At 32.9% G+C, this 13,837-nt stretch overlaps 1 long non-coding RNA gene across 1 annotated transcript; it reads left to right on the top strand.

The window, feature by feature from the left end:
- The first annotated feature begins 4,584 nt into the window (after positions 1-4,584).
- LOC143058865 (uncharacterized) lies at positions 4,585-6,914 on the top strand. The gene is made up of 2 exons (XR_012973263.1): positions 4,585-4,861; positions 6,653-6,914. It is a non-coding gene; the product is annotated as an uncharacterized LOC143058865 (long non-coding RNA).
- Positions 6,915-13,837: the final 6,923 nt, after the last annotated feature.

The following is a 13,837-nucleotide window of genomic DNA, read 5'->3' on the forward strand; positions in this document are numbered from 1 at the left end:
TATAACTGATCTCGTGCAGTACAGAGTATTACTGATCTTATCTAGTACGACGTATAACTGATCTCATTTAGTACGACGTATAACTAATCTCGCGCAGAACAGCGTATATATAACTGATATCATCCAATACGATTCTTTATGCCCTTTTTGTTTATTTACTATATACATATAGTAATGCCCGTTGTTCAATATTTAGTAGACTATATTAAAAACTCTCTTCTGTTATTTGTTAAGGAGATTTGCTAATCTCCGATTTTTAAAAGTAAGTTTTACACCGAAGTCAAAGAACTTAGATATATTTAATGGCTGTTTTTTTTTCTATTTGACGATTGCAAATTAATGACACTGAATAGTAAAATAATAGCCACAGCTTTACACCACTAAAGAAAAATCTTATGACCATACTTGTTCTCTATTTCTAATACTAGTAAACTTATGATGTTTCATAATATAATTTTCACGAGCTATCTTTTCAATGCTGCCTGTATTACAATCATTAATATTGATAATATTTGTAATATTCACAAGGGAGACTACTCGGTGAAAGAGTTTAAATAGATAACAAGAAGTTCCGAGGAGCCCACACGTATGTGAAACAATGACAAATAAATCATAGCACTATGGCACTTAAGTAAAAACAGAGCAGAAGATATCGAAAGAATACTCGACAATCAAACGACCAAGATATCATTGGGGAGAAAGGAAATAAGTCTTTAGAAAACTACACAACAAACCAAAGAATGAGCAACAAGGATGCCTTTAAAGACTAGCAATACTCTTTTCATATGCTATGTGATAGCAGGGTTGTTGTCCCTTTTAAAACGCCGCACTAAGCTATCAGTATTATTTTACCTCCGAACTTTCATATTTACACATTTATATGGTGTAGTGTATAAATGATCTCGTGAAGTATGGTATTACTGATCTCGTGTAGGATAGTGTGAAGTACAGTATTTAAACGATCTCGTGTGGTGCAGCGTATTACCGATCTCATCCAGTACGATGTATAACTGATCTCGTGTGGTGCAGCGTATTACCGATCTTATCCAGTACGACGTAAAACTGATCTCGTGCAGTACAGCGTATTACTGATCTCATCCAGTACGACGTATAACTGATCTCATCCAATACGATGTATAACTGATCTCGTGCAGTACAGCGTATTACTGATTTTATCTAGTACGACGTATAACTAATCTCGCGCAGAACAGCGTATATATAACTGATATCATCCAATACGATTCTTTATGCCCTTTTTGTTTATTTACTATATACATATAGTAATGCCCGTTGTTCAATATTTAGTAGACTATATTAAAAACGCTATTCTGTTATTTGTTAAGGAGATTTGCTAATCTCCGATTTTTAAAAGTAAGTTTTACACCAAAGTCAAAGAACTTAGATATATTTAATGGCTGGTTTTTTTTTCTATTTGACGATTGCAAATTAATGACACTGAATAGTAAAATAATAGCCACAGCTTTACACCACTAAAGAAAAATCTTATGACCATACTTGTTCTCTATTTCTAATACTAGTAAACTTATGATGTTTTATAATATAATTTTCACGAGTTACCTTTTCAATGTTGCCTGTATTACAATCATTAATATTGATAATATTTGTAATTTGTAGTATAATGTGAACTACAGTGTTTAACTGATCTCGTGAAGTACAGTATCACTGATCTCGTGTAGTATAATGTGAACTACAGTGTTTAACTGATCTCGTGAAGTACAGTGTCACTGAACTCGTGTAGTATAATGTGAACTACAATGTTTATCTGATCTCGTGTAGTATAGCGTGAAGTACAGTGTTTAACTGATCTCGTGAAATACAGTATCACTGATCTTGTGTAGTATAGTTTGTAGTACAGTATCACTGATCTCGTGTAGTATAGTGTGAAGTACAGTATCTTTGATCTCGTGTAGTATAGTGTTAAGTACAGTATCACTGATCTCGTGTAGTATAGTGTGAAGTACAGTGCCAATGATCTCGTATAGTATAGTGTGCAGTACAGTATCACTAATCTCGTGTAGTATATTGTGAAGAACAGTATCACTGATCTCGTATAGTATAGTGTGCAGTACAGTATCACTTATCTCGTGTAGTATAGTGTGAAAAACAGTATCACTGATCTCGTATAGTATAATGTGCAGTACAGTGACACTGATCTCGTATAGTATAGTGTACACTACAGTATCAGTTATCTCGTGTAGTATAGTGTTAAGTACAGTATCACTAATCTCATGTAGTATAGTTTGTAGTACAGTATCACTGATCTCGTATAGTATAGTGTGAAGTACAGTGACACTGAGCTCGTATAGTATAGTGTGCAGTACAGTATCACTTATCTCGTGTAGTATAGTGTTAAGTACAGTATCACTAATCTCATGTAGTATAGTTTGTAGTACAGTATCACTGATCTCGTATAGTATAGTGTGAAGTACAGTGACACTGAGCTCGTATAGTATAGTGTGCAGTACAGTATCACTTATCTCGTGTAGTATAGTGTTAAATACAGTATCACTAATCTCATGTAGTATAGTTTGTAGTACAGTATCACTGATCTCGTATAGCATAGTGTGAAGTACAGTGACACTGATCTCGTACAGTATAGTGTGCAGTACAGTATCACTAATCTCATGTAGTATAGTTTGTAGTACAGTATCACTGGTCTCGTGTAGTATAGTTTGTAGTACAGTATCACTGATCTCGTGTAGTATAGTGTGCAGTACAGTATCACTAATCTCGTGTAGTATAGTGTGCAGTACAGTATCACTGATCTCGTGTAGTATAGTGTGAAGTACAGTGACACTGATTTCGTATAGTATAGTGTGCAGTACAGTATCACTAATCTCGTGTAGTATAGTGTGAAGTACAGTATCACTGATCTCGTATAGTATAGTGTGTAGTACAGTATCACTTATCTCGTGTAGTATAGTGTGAAGTACAGTATCACTGATCTCGTGTAGTAAAGTGTGAAGTACAGTGTTTAACTGATCTCATGAAGTACAGTATCACTGATCTCGTGTAGTATAATGTGAAGTACAGTTTTTAACTGATCAAGGGCAGTAAAGTGTATTTCTGATGTATTGCAGTACAGTGTACTACATCTTTTAGGGTACAGTGTATTAATTATCTCCTGTAGTGCAGAATATCTTACTGGTCTTTTGCAGTATAGAGTACTTCAAATCTTTTTTTCTACCTCAGGAATATATTACCTTAGCTGTATTTGGCAAAACGTTTGAGAACTTTGGTCCTCGATGCTCTTCACCTTCGTACCTTATTTGGCTTGTTTAACATTTTTAGATTTGAGCGTCACTGATGAGTCTTTTTGTAGACGAAACGCGCGTCTGGCGTAAATACAAAATTTCAGCCCGGTATCTTTGATGAAATTATTTGCTGTACAGTGTATTTTACATCTCATGCAGTGCAGTGCAGTGCAGTGCAGTGTAGTGGACATGTATATACTGCAACACATAACATGGATGAGGGATGGATCCTTACTTCTGTGTTTCTAACTTGACCACTTTGAAATATTTAGGAGATTTGCTGATCTCCACACTACAAAAGTATAGTTTACACGTGAAGTTCCTTTACTGAGAAAGATGTTATGGCAGCTGTTTCTATTTTACCATTTCAAATAATATTTACGGGAAGGTTAATAATAGCCAGTGTTTCACAACACTAAAGAATAATGTCGTGATAATGTTTGTTCTCTATTTTGAATACTGAGAATATACTTTTATTGTTTTATAGTATATAACTTTCATAAATAGTATTTATATGTTGCCTGTATTGCAATTTTGAATATCAATAATATTTGTAATATTTCCAAGGGAGACTACTTGTGTGAATAGGTTAAATAAATAACTAGAAGGTCCCAGTGGACCCTTATCTCAGTAACCATCAAATGTCAATTTAAAAAAAAATAAAACTTTGATGAAACTAATAAGATAAGAGGCGGAAAATACCAATATAAGAATTTAATTTCGATCGACCAATTTTAATTTCGATCGACCAAATATTTATGCCATAAAAAGAACGAAAAAAAAAGCACTGTGACATTCTAAACAATACATACAAAATAAAAAATTTGCAACACAAACCCCTTTTTGGTGACACTTTGTAATTTCATAAAATAAATTATTAGACATAACTATAAAAAAGGAAGATGTGGTATGATTGTCAATGAGACAACTTTCCGCCACAAAAGACCATAATGAAACAGAAATTAACAACTATAGGTCACCGTAGTTGAGTCATCAAATCAGTAATGATACATCTACATATTTAAATTATAACATTTTCTGGATATTTGTCGTCTTATCCGAGTTATCTTGAGATAAAAAAAAATGTAAATATTATTGTTTCGAGATAAGAAGAAAATATTACTCTATTGATGTGGTTTAAACTTCGATAAGAGGATAAGCTATGTCATTGTAATATTGGGTGATTGCGATGTATAAAAGTTCGACAACTCTGTTTGCATTATAAGATAAAGATAAAGATAAAGATATTTTATTTCCTAATCATAGGGCTCATAACAAGCATGTAATCACATAAAGTGAAAATAAAAAGCCGTTCTCTCCCACTCGCATACACTCACACATACAACTATCGTTCTGATTAAGGATGATTGATTTAACAGTACAACATGTAAATGAAAAATAAAATACAGATAAAAATACATATACAAATGTATTTTTTCTTTTAATTTTATGAGGAGAGTCAGTTGCCTACATTGTATATATGGAACGAAGGATAACTCTTACTGCCCAGAAAAGAAAATAAACCAATTCAAGTATAATGTGACAATGAACTGGTGAAGACTATAAATAAGTTTTATAAGTTTAAGGTAAGTAAATATTTAGTTTCTCAATGTGTAAAATGAGGATAGTAATTCACATAATTTAGAGTTATAAAAATGAAGGCTATCGTTTGACATGAACCAAATAAGCAGATTACTATCGGATATTTGGGATAAATATGGGTATTTTGTAAAGAGTTCATCCAGAAAGGGTTTTCTTTCCTTATTATAAAGGGTACATTTAAATAAAAAACGTTCTTCGTCTTCAACCGAGTTCATTGAACAAAACTGGCATGTTCTCTCTGATCTTGGCAGTGTAATATTTTTTCCATGTTCATCAATTTTTCGTTCGTAACGGCCTCTCTCTATGCGGAGACAATGATTGCTTATTCTAAATCTAATTAGTATAACTCTCTTATCTCTGTTCTTAATATTAAAGTAGTCTTCAAAAGTGAAATTATGTTTAAATTTAAAGTAGTTGCTCAATTTACTGTGATCATCTTTTTTTATTAAGTCTTTTTGATGGCTCCAATATGTTAAAAAATCAGTTTTGATACATTTTCTAAGTAAAATTTTGAATTTATTTTTATTGAGTTCTTTACAAAGCGCTAAATTTAAACCAAGTTTTTCACTAAAACACTTTATGTTTGCATACCACGATTGATTAGCCACAGCTTTATCAGAGGAGCTTTCAATATAAGCATCACTTAAGAGATCAGTGGGCGAGTTTTCAAGACGGTGCCAATACATAAACATTTGAATTACTATGTTTATGTATAAAGGAAATCTACCTAGCTCTGATATAACTCCAATATTTGTGCAATTTTTGGAGACACCAAGAACATACTTGCAAAATTTAAGATTTAATTTATCAGGTTCCCAATCTTTGAAGATTTCAACAAGATGCATGGCTCTTCTTTTTGGAGTCAAATTTAACATACTCCATATTTCACAGCCATATAAAGCTATTGGTTTGATGGTGTGATCAAATATATGAAGTAAAGTCTTAATAGATGGAGAACATGACTTTATGTTTTTGTAAAATTTAAAAGAAGCCTTTAGTCCTTTATCATATAGGTTTTTTCTAGCTGCATTAAATTTTCCAGTATTAGTAAGAACTAATCCTAAGTATTTATAGAATTTCACACACTCTATTTTGTTTGCACCTATATTAAATTCATCTGACAGTAATCTCCCATTTTTATTAAAGATTATAATTTGTGTTTTCTTTGTGTTTATTTCAAGACACCAGTCATTACAATATTGGTATAAAGTATTAAGTTGGGTTTGTAACCCCTTTTTATTATCTGAAAATAACACCAGGTCATCCGCATAGAGAAGGCAAGGTACACATTTATTATTTAATTGTAAACAGTCACAGTTGTCCTCTAAAACTTTGCGTTTATGAAAAATTTAAACATGTTAGGACTTAAAACATCCCCTTGACGGACTCCAACTTTTGAGCTAAAAAAATCAGTTATTTTATTATCTACCCTCACACAGAGTCTGTCATTGTTATACATACTATTTAGAATTCTATAGAAAAAACCATCAATATTTCCCTCTAACAATTTCAACATGATACCAACGTGAAGCACTTTATCAAAGGCTTTACGAAAGTCCACAAAACATGTATATAGTTTTTTGCTACCACAGTTTAAATATTTATCAATAATGCATTTTAGAACGAAGACATGATCTGAAGTCCTGGATTTCTTAGAGAACCCAATTTGAGTTTGATGTATAATCCTGTTTTCAGACAAAAAATTATCAAGTCTGGTGTTTAAAATAATGTTCAACAGTTTGCCAATACTATTATTAATTGCTATGCCTCTATAGTTTTCAGGTTTATTGGGATCTTCAGATTTGTACAAAGGGCATATAAAACTTTGAGACCAAGACTTCGGATAGTGACCACATCTAAATATTGCATTGAATAGTTTTAGAGAACATGGGACCATGTGGGATTGTGACACTTTCAGCATTTCATTACTTATGTTGTCCAATCCAGGACTATTTCCAGATTTGAACTTTTTCAAAGCCTTTTGTAATTCAGACAAAGAATTTTCAAAATCAAGTGGAATAAAGCTTCCAACATTTTTTTCTAATTTCTTTAGTTTTTCTGTAATTTCGTTTACTTTGTTTGACAGATTTGGAGAAACAGATGCCAAATTAGAAAAATATTTGAACCAATTATCTCCATCTATATTGTTTGTGTTATTATTTTGTTGTTCATCTCTTAAGGAGTTTACCAGAGACCAGTATTCTTTTGGGTTTTCGGTTTCCAAATTGTCCAGGCGATCTAAGATAAGCTGTTTGAATTCTTTTTCTTCTTATAGGTTGCTATGAATTAGAGTTATCCTTCTTACTTTATTTTTTACAATTTTATACACGATAAATTTGTAACAGTTGACGTTTGACAGAAAAAAAACACGTGTTTCTTTTCTCTCTTGTTTTTTAATTACTTTAATGCGCTCTAAATTATTGGTCTTTCATATATTTCGGCCTTGATTACTGAAGAGAAATTAATTACCGAAATGCACATTTGGTGCATTAATAAAATTAGTACCGTTAATATTATTTAAGGAATGACTGTAATATTTTTTCTGTCTATGAAAAAATAACATTAAAAAAAATGGTGCACACTGAATAACGCGCGTAGCGGGTTATTTAACAGTGTGCACCACATTTTTTATGTTATTTCGAATAGACAGAAAAAATATTACAGTCATTTCTTATAATTTATTTCTAAATTCCATTTTAGACCGTTAAAACCATGACAAAAACGTTGATGACGTCACGGTCTTATTATTTTGTCTATGGGCTGGTAACGTCAGCCAATCAGAAGACGCGTTACATTCAAAATTAAATTATTTGACCATGTTAACCTTAATCAAGATTATTTCTGTTCGATTACCGGAGTCTTTATTTTCTTGTTTATTTTTTCGTCTATCACTAAACCATTATTATATTGATTGACCAGGGGCGGATGCAGGAATTTTCGAAAGGGGGGGTGCTAACCCAGGGCACCCAGGGCAAAGGGGGGGTGCAAAACATATGTCCCGATACAAATGCATTGATCGGCAAAAATAAAGGGGGGGTGCGCACCCCCGGAACCCCCCCCCCCCCCCCTGGATCCGCCACTGTTGACAGAGTTATCAAAGTTAAAACTAAAATGAAGAAGTTTCTAAGCATGTCACCTGTTTGACATCTGTCACCGTCACCTTAATTCAGGACAAACAATGGTCAAATTATAATTATATCCCGTTATTAGGTGAGATATGAAATTACAATAATAATGATGAGAAAATGTCCAAATATTGGCGATTTAATTAAAAAGTTGTACTGCCTCCGGTAAAATTATCAGACACAGTTGACATTCATTGAAAGATTGAAAAATACGCTACAAAGTTATTCTAACTACATTGGAAAGATTTAAAGAAGAGCGGAAAACGCTACCAGACATAGTACAGTGAGACTTTAATAAATAATAGTACATGTATTTTCCCCTGATTAACGATTTAGCTAAAACATAATCACCAAGACGTCATTAGAACTGCATGTTAATTCGTTCATAGAACAAGCTTTTTTGCAATGATCATGGCAAGTTAAATCTTAGGAGATGTGGTATGATTTCCAGAGACGAAACGAAAAGATTAACAACTGCAGATCACCGTTCGGTCTTCAACAATGAGGAAAACCATACCAGAGAGTTTATGTATACAAGGCTACATTTTAAAATTAAACCGATGGAGAACAGCAATGTTTTGTTGGTTCTTTGACATACATGTATTGCTTTCATCAGTTTCCCATTGGACGATTTTCTCACTTACATCTAGTATATTATACACATATTTCAAAATATTTTAATTTCGAATATTCATTTAATTTCTGTGTATTATGGATGTTAATAATGTATCTCTCTATCTTCAAAAATGAAAGCACCAACATTTAAGATTATTATGCACGAATGTAATGCACCGTGACTGTCAAAACAACATCCTCGTCGGTCACCGTCACCTTAACTGAGTACTTAAAGCCCAATGCAAAACTAATAATTATCTCCCATTATTATTTGAGAAATGAAAATTACACAATTACAGTGATGAAAAATGTCTACATAATTCCGATTTATTCAAAAAGATGCATCGACTCCGGGATCCTATTATATATGTACGTATAGTGTCTTACTGACCACCTCGAAATACAGTGTCACACTGATATCGTCCAGCAGAGTGTAAAAATGGTCTCGTCCGGCATAGTGTATCGCTGATCTAGTTCAGCAGAGTGCATCGCTGATCTCGTCCAGCAGAGTGTATCAATGATCTCGTCCACCACACTGCAGTGTATCAATGATCTCGTCCACCACAGTGTATCATTGATCTCGTCCAGCAGAGTGTTTCACTGATCTCGTCCAGCAGAGTGTAAAATGATCTCGTCCGTGTTAATGTATCGCTGATCTCGTTCAGCAGAGTGTATCACTGATCTCGTCCAGCAGTGTGTGTCACTGATCTCGTCCAGCAGAGTGTATCGATGATAACGTCAGTCAGATTGCATAACCGATCACGTGCAGTATAGCATATCACTGATCATTTTCAGTACAACTTGTAACTATTTCAAGTTTCGTGCGGTACATCCTATAACTTATCCCGTTTAGCATAGCATATCACTGGTATCGTCCTGATAATTAGCCGGCGTATCACGGTTCTCGAGCTGTACATCATAGCTGTAAAGCAAATTGTTGATCTTGTCCAGTACAGATTGTGGGTGATCTCATCCAGTACAGATTATTGGTGATCTCATCCAGTACAACATACAACTAATCTCGTGCAGTAGAGCGTATATATATAGCTCATCTCGTGCATGCAGTATGGCGTATTACTGATCTCATGTGCAGCACTATGTTTTATTCGTCTGGTTTGTGTACTGTTAAAGGAGACCTGTTGAAAGAATCACGTTTGTAAAATTTCCTAGTGAGACTACTTGCTGAGCACATTATACCTATTAATTAACCGAAAAGACGTGATTGAGAAGATATAATGGGACTGCATCATTCACCAATACTAGTACGCATAAAACAAATTTCTATTAAATGAATCACTTAGATGAGCTTTTAAGATAAAGGTGTAAATGCAGTACTGAGACCATTTAAACGCAACGTGAAATTGCAAAAATTGCCTCAAAATTCATTGAAATTACATTTGGACTTTTGTTTAAACAATGGAGTTGGTGTTCCCCTAAAAACCCTCACGTGATTGATATGTATTTTACATGAGAGTCTGAAAGACGGTTGGGTCTTTGTTTCTGTGTTGCTAAATATATTTTATGCTGGATTGGTTTATCATTCGTTGTTATTGTATCCGTTGTTCAATACTCTGTAAGCCATATCCAACCCTTCATTCTTTTTTATTGTGATAAGTTTAGGAGATTTGCTAATCTCCTATCTGCAAAAGTATATCATACATGCACGCGAAGTTATTATACTGAGATGATAGCGATGACTGCTGTTTCTATTTACCAATTGCAAATGAATTTTACGGGAAAGTTTATAATAGTCAGAGTTTTACAACACTAACGAATAATGTCGTGATAATGTTTGTTCTCTATTTTGAATACTAGTATACTTTTATTGTTTTATAGTAAATAACTTTCATCAATAGTATTTCAATGTTGCCTGTATTGCAATCTTTGATATCAACAACATTTGTAATATTTCCAAGGGAGACTACTTGAACGAATAGGTTACAAGGGAGACTACTTGGACGAATAGGTTACAAGGGAGGCTACTTGGACGAATAGGTTACAAGGGAAACTACTTGGACGAATAGGTTATATTAATAACTAGAATTTACGTGGTTCTGTATCTAAGCATAGCAATGACTATTTAAGATAAAATTTAAAAAAAGATACAAATGCAAGAATTTAATTTCGATCGACCAAATATTTAGGGCAAAAAATGTAAAACAAAACAAAACAAAACACTGTGACCTTCTAAACAATACATGTTTTTGTACATGTGAAAATAAAGCCGGAATGTGCAACACAAACACCCTTAAAACTATGGCTAAGTAGGAGTCTCACAACGCTGATATTTTCCACACACATTTATTTTTAACTATTGGGGAGATTTTGTATTTTCACAAAACATTACTTAACGAATTGACTTATCAGATTGATTTTGATACCAACCCCTACAATTTATGGATCGTTGTACATTTTCTAGATATTTGTCGTCTTATCCGAGTAATCTTGAGATAAAAAAAAAAGTAAATATTATGGTTTCGAGATAGGAGGAAAATAGTTCTCCATTGATGTGGCTAAAACATCGATTAGAGTATAAGCTATGTCATTTTAATCTTGTAAGATTGAAATGTTAAAACGTTCGATAACTCTGTTGACATTAAATGTTTCTGTCAATTAGAGTTATCCGTCTTACTTTATTACTAAGTAACCCATTTTATAGACGATAATTTTGCAACAGCTGACGTTTGACAGAAAAATTCATGTGTTTCTTTTCTCTAATAAATTATTTGTCTGTTTTTCCTTGCACATCACTGAATCGTCGAAATGCGGATCTACAATGGCTATAGATAATTATTTGTCATCTCAACGAGATTGATTTTTCTCGCTTGAGCCAGTACGGAGAAAGTGAGAAAATAAATCGAGTTGACATGACCAATGATAATCTGTATATCGCTATTTTACCTATGACGACGTTGTAAATTTCGTTGACAACGGGGACGTGTGCGTTTTCTAGTTCCAAGCGATATTTTTTCTTATCATATACTTAGACTAAATAACATATGATTTTTACTGTCTGATAATAGCATAAAATTAACGTAAATTTCATATTTTTCGAATTGGTGTTTAGCGGGCTGATATGAAAAGTGTATCACATGCTTCGAACGTTATCACATGCCTTTCCGTAACGTTATCGCATGGCATTCCGGTGATACTCGGCAAATTCCGGAAAATACACTTCAATGCTACGTTTTCAGTGAAAAACATAACAAAGTAGTGTACAAAACAATTATTTGGATAGTGGAAAGTATATTGCGTAAAAAAAAACCAAAACAAATGCATTTTTTAAAAGTTTCAAACATAATTTAGAAAGTAACTTTTATAAAATTTGACTTTTCCAAACAGTGTTCATTATGTAGATTTTTATTAAACTATTTGTTTTTGTCGATTCGTCCATATTAAAATGTTTTTCTTCTCTTTTGATGCATATGATAGAATGATTTTATATCGAATGTACTAAATTTGGGGTCCGACGTTCGTGAACGTTCACTCTTTGAACTTCTATTTGAGAACCACATGAAAGGATCTGTATTCAATATATGAATTGTTATTTTTCTCCATTGTTGAAGCATATGATAAAAAGATCATAGCATGTCATTTTTCATATCGTATGTATTATCTGCCCTCGGTCAATATCAGCCCTCGAGCCATGCGGCTCTTGGGCTGATATTGAACCTAGGGCTGATAATATAAGCGATATGAAAAATGCCATGTAATAATCTGATAATATCACTCTACAGTGATGAGAAAGGACATAAGCAGTCAGGAAGACCAACAGAAAATTTCGTTAAATAGCGATAATTGATATTATTTGAAACCATATGCCTATATTATGAATGATAAGGTAGATTAACGGATCCATTAATAATGCAAACAAATTATAAAGAAAGTTTGTTCTGGATTGTTACGATCAGACAAAACACAGACAATTGAGTCGATATGAATTTTCTATGAATTAAACGTTTTTCTTTATTTCGATAAAGATTAAATCATATTATCCTATTACACAATACTTGTTTTTCCCATTAATAAACCTTTTGTATGCTTGCATACTTAAAATAGATATAAATGACCGCGTTAACCTAAATCAAGATTATTTATTTTCGATAATCTGAGCCTTAATTTTCTTGTTTGTTTTTTCGAAGACTATCACAAAATCATTATTTAATATTTATCATGTCAATTGATTAGCAGTTTTATCAACGTTAAAACTAAAATAAAGAAGTTTCTAAGCATGTCACGTGTCTGACACCTGTCACCGTCACCTTAATCAAGGACATACAGCCCAGTGGTCAAATTATAATTATGTCTCGTTATTAGGTGAGATATGAAAATTACAATAATAATGATGAGAAAATGTCCAAATAATGGCGATTTAATTAAAAAGTTGTACTGCCTCCGGTAAAATCATCAGGTAAGGTCACAAGACATAGTTGACATCATTTAAAGATTGTCAAATACGCTACAAAGTTATTCTAACTCCATTGGAAAGATTTGAAGAAGAGCGGAAAACGCTACCAGACATAGAACATGTCAGTATTTTCTCTTAATTAACGATTTAAATAAATTCGAAAACATAATCACCAAGACTTCATTAGAACCGTATGTTCGTTCATAAAACAAGCTTTTTTTCAATGATCATGGAAATGTAAATCTTAGAAGATGTGGTACGATTTCCAGACACAAAATGATGCAGATGTACGTTAACAGCTACAGATCACCGTACGGCCTTCAACAATGAGGAAAACCATACCGCATAGTTTATATATTTCGTGTACATGTTATTATTTTGTGTAGGTTATTACTTGTACAGACATTTTGTACAAGTAATTACTTGTATGAAGCCATCATACAAGTTATTGCTTGTACATATACAATTGTACAAGTAATTACTTGTCCAATTTTTATTGAGAAAAAGATAATAACTTGTACAAATCATTATTCTACCTTGGCCTATTTCCTGACTACAACAAAACTTTCCCTTTAAACAAATAATTTATCATAAGTCCAACAGTATAAACTTGAAACATTTTAGAAATTTTGATTTGATATAAATATGGTAGCCAATTTGTACAGTTTAGTAGGGTATTAAAGGATAAAAATAGAAAACATCAAATAAAATCTTCCAAAATTTCAGTATTCACTTGTGAAAGATAAAGAGATACTTTAAGTAATGTAAAGGAAGCTAAGTTAAGTTCCAAAAAGGGGTGCACTACGTTTGCG

This window comes from Mytilus galloprovincialis, chromosome 14 (genome assembly GCF_965363235.1).
Source record: "Mytilus galloprovincialis chromosome 14, xbMytGall1.hap1.1, whole genome shotgun sequence".
In the NCBI taxonomy this organism is placed as follows: Eukaryota; Metazoa; Mollusca; class Bivalvia; order Mytilida; family Mytilidae; genus Mytilus; species Mytilus galloprovincialis.